Source organism: Panthera tigris, chromosome A3 (assembly GCF_018350195.1).
Source record: "Panthera tigris isolate Pti1 chromosome A3, P.tigris_Pti1_mat1.1, whole genome shotgun sequence".
Classification (NCBI taxonomy): Eukaryota; Metazoa; Chordata; class Mammalia; order Carnivora; family Felidae; genus Panthera; species Panthera tigris.
Window position 1 is genome coordinate 97,195,662 of NC_056662.1, and position 6,116 is coordinate 97,201,777.

General features: G+C 34.2%; 1 long non-coding RNA gene across 1 annotated transcript; it reads left to right on the top strand.

The window, feature by feature from the left end:
* Window positions 1–253: 253 nt before the first annotated feature.
* On the top strand, window positions 254–2,108 carry LOC122237048. The gene is made up of 2 exons (XR_006215247.1): window positions 254–385; window positions 1,987–2,108. It is a non-coding gene; the product is annotated as an uncharacterized LOC122237048 (long non-coding RNA).
* Window positions 2,109–6,116: the final 4,008 nt, after the last annotated feature.

Sequence of the window (6,116 nt, forward strand, 5' to 3'; positions counted from 1 at the left end):
GGTTTCTTCGCGGAAGAGTAGTCTTGGCTGTAGCGCTAGAGGCTGATTGCACCGTTCTATGAGCCGCCTCTAATGCTCAGCGCAGGCCCGCGCATCTGGCTCTTGCCTTGTCCATCGGGGCCAGTGCTTACTCTACCCACATTCCCGAAGTCCCACAGGGCACCCTGAGTGGCTCCAACTCGGCCCACTCGGACCAGGCCCTGGCCCTGGTCTGCAGGCTACTCCACAGAGTTCAAAAGAGAAGATGTCCTGATGGCGGGACTTGCGTGAAGCGGCCAGCTCCCCCATCACAGGGTGCTGGCTTTTGGCCTGGTCAGAAAGAGACACCATTGCCTTACAGTTTTTCTTTACCGGAAAGCCTCCAGGAACAGGCACTGTTTATCTGGTATGGATTCTAGAACCTTAGAAGCTGCTGGCAGAGCAAATGACCCCAAGAATGTGTGTGAGTGCCTGAGTCTGTGTGGGTGGGTGGGTGTTTCAGTTTGCATGCATTTGTTTCTTTTTATTCTTTACCCACTGTATCAAGTGCAGGAATCTGATAAAGTGCTTTGCTCTTTCTCGAGAGCGTCCACGAGAAAGGAACAAACTTTTTTTTTAATTTTAAAGACAAAGGAAAAGAGTTTTATTTTTATCCCAGCTCAAGTTAGAACAGCTGCAGCGGTACACAATCTTCACAAAGAAGAGAGTTCTCCGGGAAAGGAACCTTTGGTGCAGGGTTTTTTACATACATATATATATAGAGAGAGAGAGAGAGAGAGAGAGAGAGAGAGAGATACAAATGATCATGATGAAGGACCTTCCGGAAAGTTACAAACCTTATATTATGTTTTTAGTATGTGCAAGGCTGTATGACTTTAACCTTGTGGGAACCAGGGAGATTATTATTGTTTTTTGTATCTTTTTAATGGTTGGAATGCACCGTTTTATTTTAACAAAGCAGAGGTACAGTATGTACTAAGGGCAGAAATAGACCCCATGCTTTGAGGTTTTTTCAGAGTCATTTTGACCTTGGTAAATGTTAAAGTATAGCTTCCCTGGGAGCCCAGAAACAGGGCCCACAAACAATAAAGGTTGATAATTTCCTTTATTTTTTTAAAAAAATTTTAACGTTTATTTATTTTTGAGAGACAGAGAACGAGAATGAGCAGGGGAGGAGCAGAGAGAGAGGGAGACCCAGAATCTGAACCAGGCTCCAGGCTCTGAGCTGTCAGCACAGAGCCCAACGCGGGGCTAGAACCCATGAACCTTGAGATCATGACCTGAGCTGGAGTTAGTTGCTTAACCAAGAGCCACACAGGCACCCTGGTAATTTCCTTTATTAAGGGCAGTGTTTAGGATGGGGAGTCCAAGGTGCTGTTAAATGTAAATACAAAACAGATGGGGTGCCTGAGTTGCATCAGACTTCGTCTCAGGTCGTGGCCTCAGGGTTCTTGAGTTCAAGCCCCACATCAGGCTCTCTGCTGTCAGCACGGAGCCGGCTTTGGATCCCTTATTTCCCTCTCTCTCTTTTTCCCTCCCCTGCTCATGCGTGATCTCTCTCAAAAATAAATAAAACATTAAAAAAATAAATTTAAATACAAAACAGAGACTGGATTTGAAAATTCCCTAAGTAGACAAAGCTATTTAAGCTGCATAAGTGAAACCTAATTTTGCATATTCTGCAAAAGAGGAGAAATTTAACTTGGGTTGCTTGTAAACTTACAATCATGAGACTTAAGTCATCTTCCAAAACTGGTAGAAGATAATCGTTTTTAACAAGATTCTTTAGTGTAGAAACCACCACTGTAATAACCAATCACTGTAAAGTTTAAGACAGGTTCCTTATTCTCTTTATAATCCATCCTGTAAGGTCATGCTCCTGAATTTCAAAACAGATTTTGAATTAGAATGCTCCTAGTTCCCAGGCTGCTATAGGCACAGTAAACTCTTGCTAAATACTATTTATTGATTAGTGGTTTTAATTTTGCTGTTTCTGGATTTTTGAAGTTTTGGCATCACAACTGGGATCCAAAGAAGACCTTTTGACTACTGAGGATGGTGAACAAACCAAGTGCTGGTATCCACTTTATCCATTGAACTCCTAGCTTTCTCGCCGTGGAGGTCACAAGTAAGTGTCAGATTCCAGTTCTGATTTTTGTGTTTTGAGCTCTCTGACTTTATTGTGCATACCTGTATCTTGTTTGTTGAGTTTTGGTAAGTCACTCATTTCTGTTCACAAGGGGGAAAACCTGTAATTCCCTGTGTTTTGGACCAGCTCTTAAGAAACAGGGCCCCTCAGCGTTAAGATGTTTTAGGGAATCTAAAGGCAACGGTGGGTTCTACGTTGTCTAAAACTCTCTCCAGCTTCCTGAAAAACTCTTGCTTCCAGTATATACCCATTATGGAACAGAATCCTGTGTCTTTTTGGGAAATAGGTGAAACTTTTGGTAATTTGGAATTACAGTGGCTGCCTTAGGGAAACTTTAACATACATAAACTGCCTACCATGAGGCATGCCCTTGAAAATAGGGGTTCCCAAACCTCCCTGAATTAATGGAATGCATTCTTTGGTTGGCATAAATATGTTTAGACTCCTTTAAGTAAATGTTTTTTTAAAGAGAGACAAAAGATACTTAGGTTTAGTATTAAGTATGTTTTACCACATTAAAACTGTAGTATTAAAAACAATGTCTCTAAAAGGCTTTTTTTTTTAGAATTATGTATTTATATTTTGCTCATCTATGACAGGATTATATGATAGTTCACAATTGCCTGTTTCCTAGCTTTCCTTGGAAATTAAAGGTTACTAATTGTTAAAATTTATGTTCAATATGTAAAAAATAAAACTGGAAACAGTACAAGCATAGGAAAACAATTTTATATATAAATTGTTGGAAGAATATGCGATTTTTTATATGAAGAATATGTAAGAAATGTGGGTTGTATTTTTATTAAGGAAAAATAGAATAATTTCTGAAGTAAAATGACTAGTCGTTCCAGAATAGGAAAGGAAAAAGAACAAGACAAAACCTAAATGGATATAGAAATTTGCAGGTTTGTGAACAAGAAATTTTATATTGTGAACTCAAATGTGGCCAGAATTGACTAAATTTATTTATAAGGGTTGCTTGACATGAGCACATTAATATACTGTTACTAGTGTCTAATTTTTTGTTTAAATCACATAGTTTCTTACATTACTGACCTGCTCTTACTGAAAAATTATAAAAGGTTTTCCTTCAGCTTTAATGTAATCTGCCTAGGAAAGAAAGATAAAGCCTGTTGGATATTACCAAAGCTTTGACTGAAATGTCTTATTTGAGAATACGCATAGAAACATTGTCAAGTAATTCACTATTAAGTATACTGAAAATGGTGGCTTTTCATAGGTGTCCTTTATATATGTTTGTTGAGAGTTTTTATTGTGGAAGAGTGTTGGATTTTATCAAATGCTTTTCTACATCTATTAAGATGGTTTTATATATAATATATATTATATATAATTTTTCTGTTGATATCGTTATATATATATATATAAATTATATAATTATATTTATATAATTATGTATGTTATATATAAGTTATATATAATATATAATATAATATATGTTAATATGTATAATATGTATATTATATATATTTTTTCTGTTGGTACAGTGTATTGCACTACCTGATTTCTGGATCTTAAACCAACTTTGCTTCCTAGGTTCAATCCCGCTTGGCCATGATTGACAGTCTTTTTTTATGTTTCTAGAATTGGCTTGCTAATATTTTTGTGTGTTTTTTTCATGCATATATTCATAAGACATACTGGCTTAAGGTTTTCTTGTGATAACTTTGGTTTTGGTATCAGAGTACCACTGACCTCTTAAGATACATTGTGAAGCAGTTTCTCCTCTACTTTTTGTAAGTGTTAGTGGAGAATTATTATTTCTTCTTTAAGTGTTCATTTGAATTTATTGGTGAAACCATATGTTACCAGGCTTTTCTTTCTGTGAGTAGTTTTGTGTTGGTAATATTTTCTTTGTTATTTAAAAAAATTCTGTTTAGTTTCTACAAGGCTTCAGATTTTGGGTTTGAGTTTCAATATTTTGTGCCTTTCTGGGAATTTGTCAATTTTAGTCATTATTGTTTATTCTCTGTGTATTTTTGTAAAGTTGGGAGAAATATTCTTTATTTCATTTCTGATATTAGCAGTTTTAACCTTTTTTTTCTAGTTTTTTTGGTCAATCTAGCTAAAAATGTGTTAATTTTAATGATATTTTCAAAGAACCAACTTATAGTTGTATTTTATCTGTTGTTTTTCTATTCTGTTACATTTTTTTTCTGTAGTCTGTATAATGTCTCTCCTCCTGTATATTTGTGTTTATTTTGCTCTTTCATAGTTTCTTAAAGTGAAGGTTTATAAATTTGAGTTTTTTATTAATGTAAGTGATTATAACTATATATTTTCTTATAAACATTGCTTTAGTTGTTTTTCATAAATTTTGGTATATTTTCATATATAAGCTATATGCATTTTCTTATTCCTTGTGACTTTTTTACCCCTAGGTTATTTTAGAGTGTGCTCCTTGGTTTTGATACAATTTTGAAGTTTTCAAATTATTTTTGTATTTGATTTTTAGTATGATTCCATTGTGCTCAGAGAATATCCTGTTTTTGTGTTTTAATGGTGTGTGTACAGTTGTGAAGAACATATAATCTGTTTTTGTTGGATGCGGTTTTCAAGAGAGATGCCTGCTGGTTGCAGTTGATTTTGTGGCTGTCACATGTTCTGTTTCTTTGCTGATATTTTGCATATTTTTTCTTTGCATTGATGAAAGTGAGCTGTTTAATCTGTAGCTATTCTTGAATTGTCTATTTTTGCCTTCATTTTTGTCAGTTTTACTTTCATGTATTTTGGTGCTCTGTAACTTCATATATCTTTATGACTATTGTATCTTCCTGATAGATTGACTATTTTCTCATTATAAAGCATGGCTTATTATCTCTAGTAACATATTTTTGCTTCGAAATAAATTTTTCTGATACCGTGTGGCCATTTCATAAGACATTAGGGTTGCTGTTGCATCTCGTTTTGTCTTTTTATTTGAACATATCTGTGTTTTTAAATATAAAAGTGTGTCCTATAGACAGCATATATTAGAATCATTTATCATTGTTGTTGTTCAGTCATACAGAATGTCACAGTGGCTTTGAGTTCTTAAATCCAATCATATTCAATGCTACTATTGATAGAGCTGGCTTTACATTTGCCATTTTGCTTTTAGTTTTCTGTATGCATCCTGTTTGGTTTTCTACTTCTCCTTACTACATTATTTTCTGTTAAGTAAATATCATCTAATTAACATTTTAATTTTATTGTCTTTTACTGTATATTTTTAGATTATTAATGATTGTTTTAGGGCTTATAGTATACATATTAAAATCTACGTCAGATATATACTAATTCCACTGAGAAAAAGAAATGTTGCTCCTATATAGGATTATTCTCTCTCTCCTTTTGTGGAATCATTGTTATAGGTATTATATTATACATATATATGTGTGTATATAAATAATACATTGCTATACACATCACTTTATCATATTTATTTATTATTTCTATAATTTTATATCTTTTAGCAAAGCCAGGAGAAGGAAAGTAAATATGTATTTATAATATTTATTATATTACCCTTCTTTTTTGCAATTTTTATTTTTCTTCATTTGTTCCTGTGAATTTGGGTTAAAATGATGTCATTTCTTTAGCCCAGTACTGAGTTGTTCTCACTTCTTTTGTGCTGTTATTGACAAATACATTACGTTTTGTCTGTTTTATTGTTTGACTCTGGGTGTATCTGGTTGAATAAATCTTACTTAGTCTAGAAAGCAATGACATCATTATTTCATGTTAGGTTTTATTTACATATAAAACATTTTGGGGACATATTCTATTGAATTTAAGGCATATCTTTTAGTTTGTGAGTTGTGTTCTCCCAAAATAGGTTTATATTACATGTAAGAATTTTTTTAAGTTTATTTATTTTGAGAGAGAGAGGAAGAGACAGAGCACAAGAGTAGGAGAGGAGCAAAGACAGAAGAAGAGAGAGAGAGAATCCCAAGTAGGCTCTGCACTGTTAGCACAGAGCCTGATG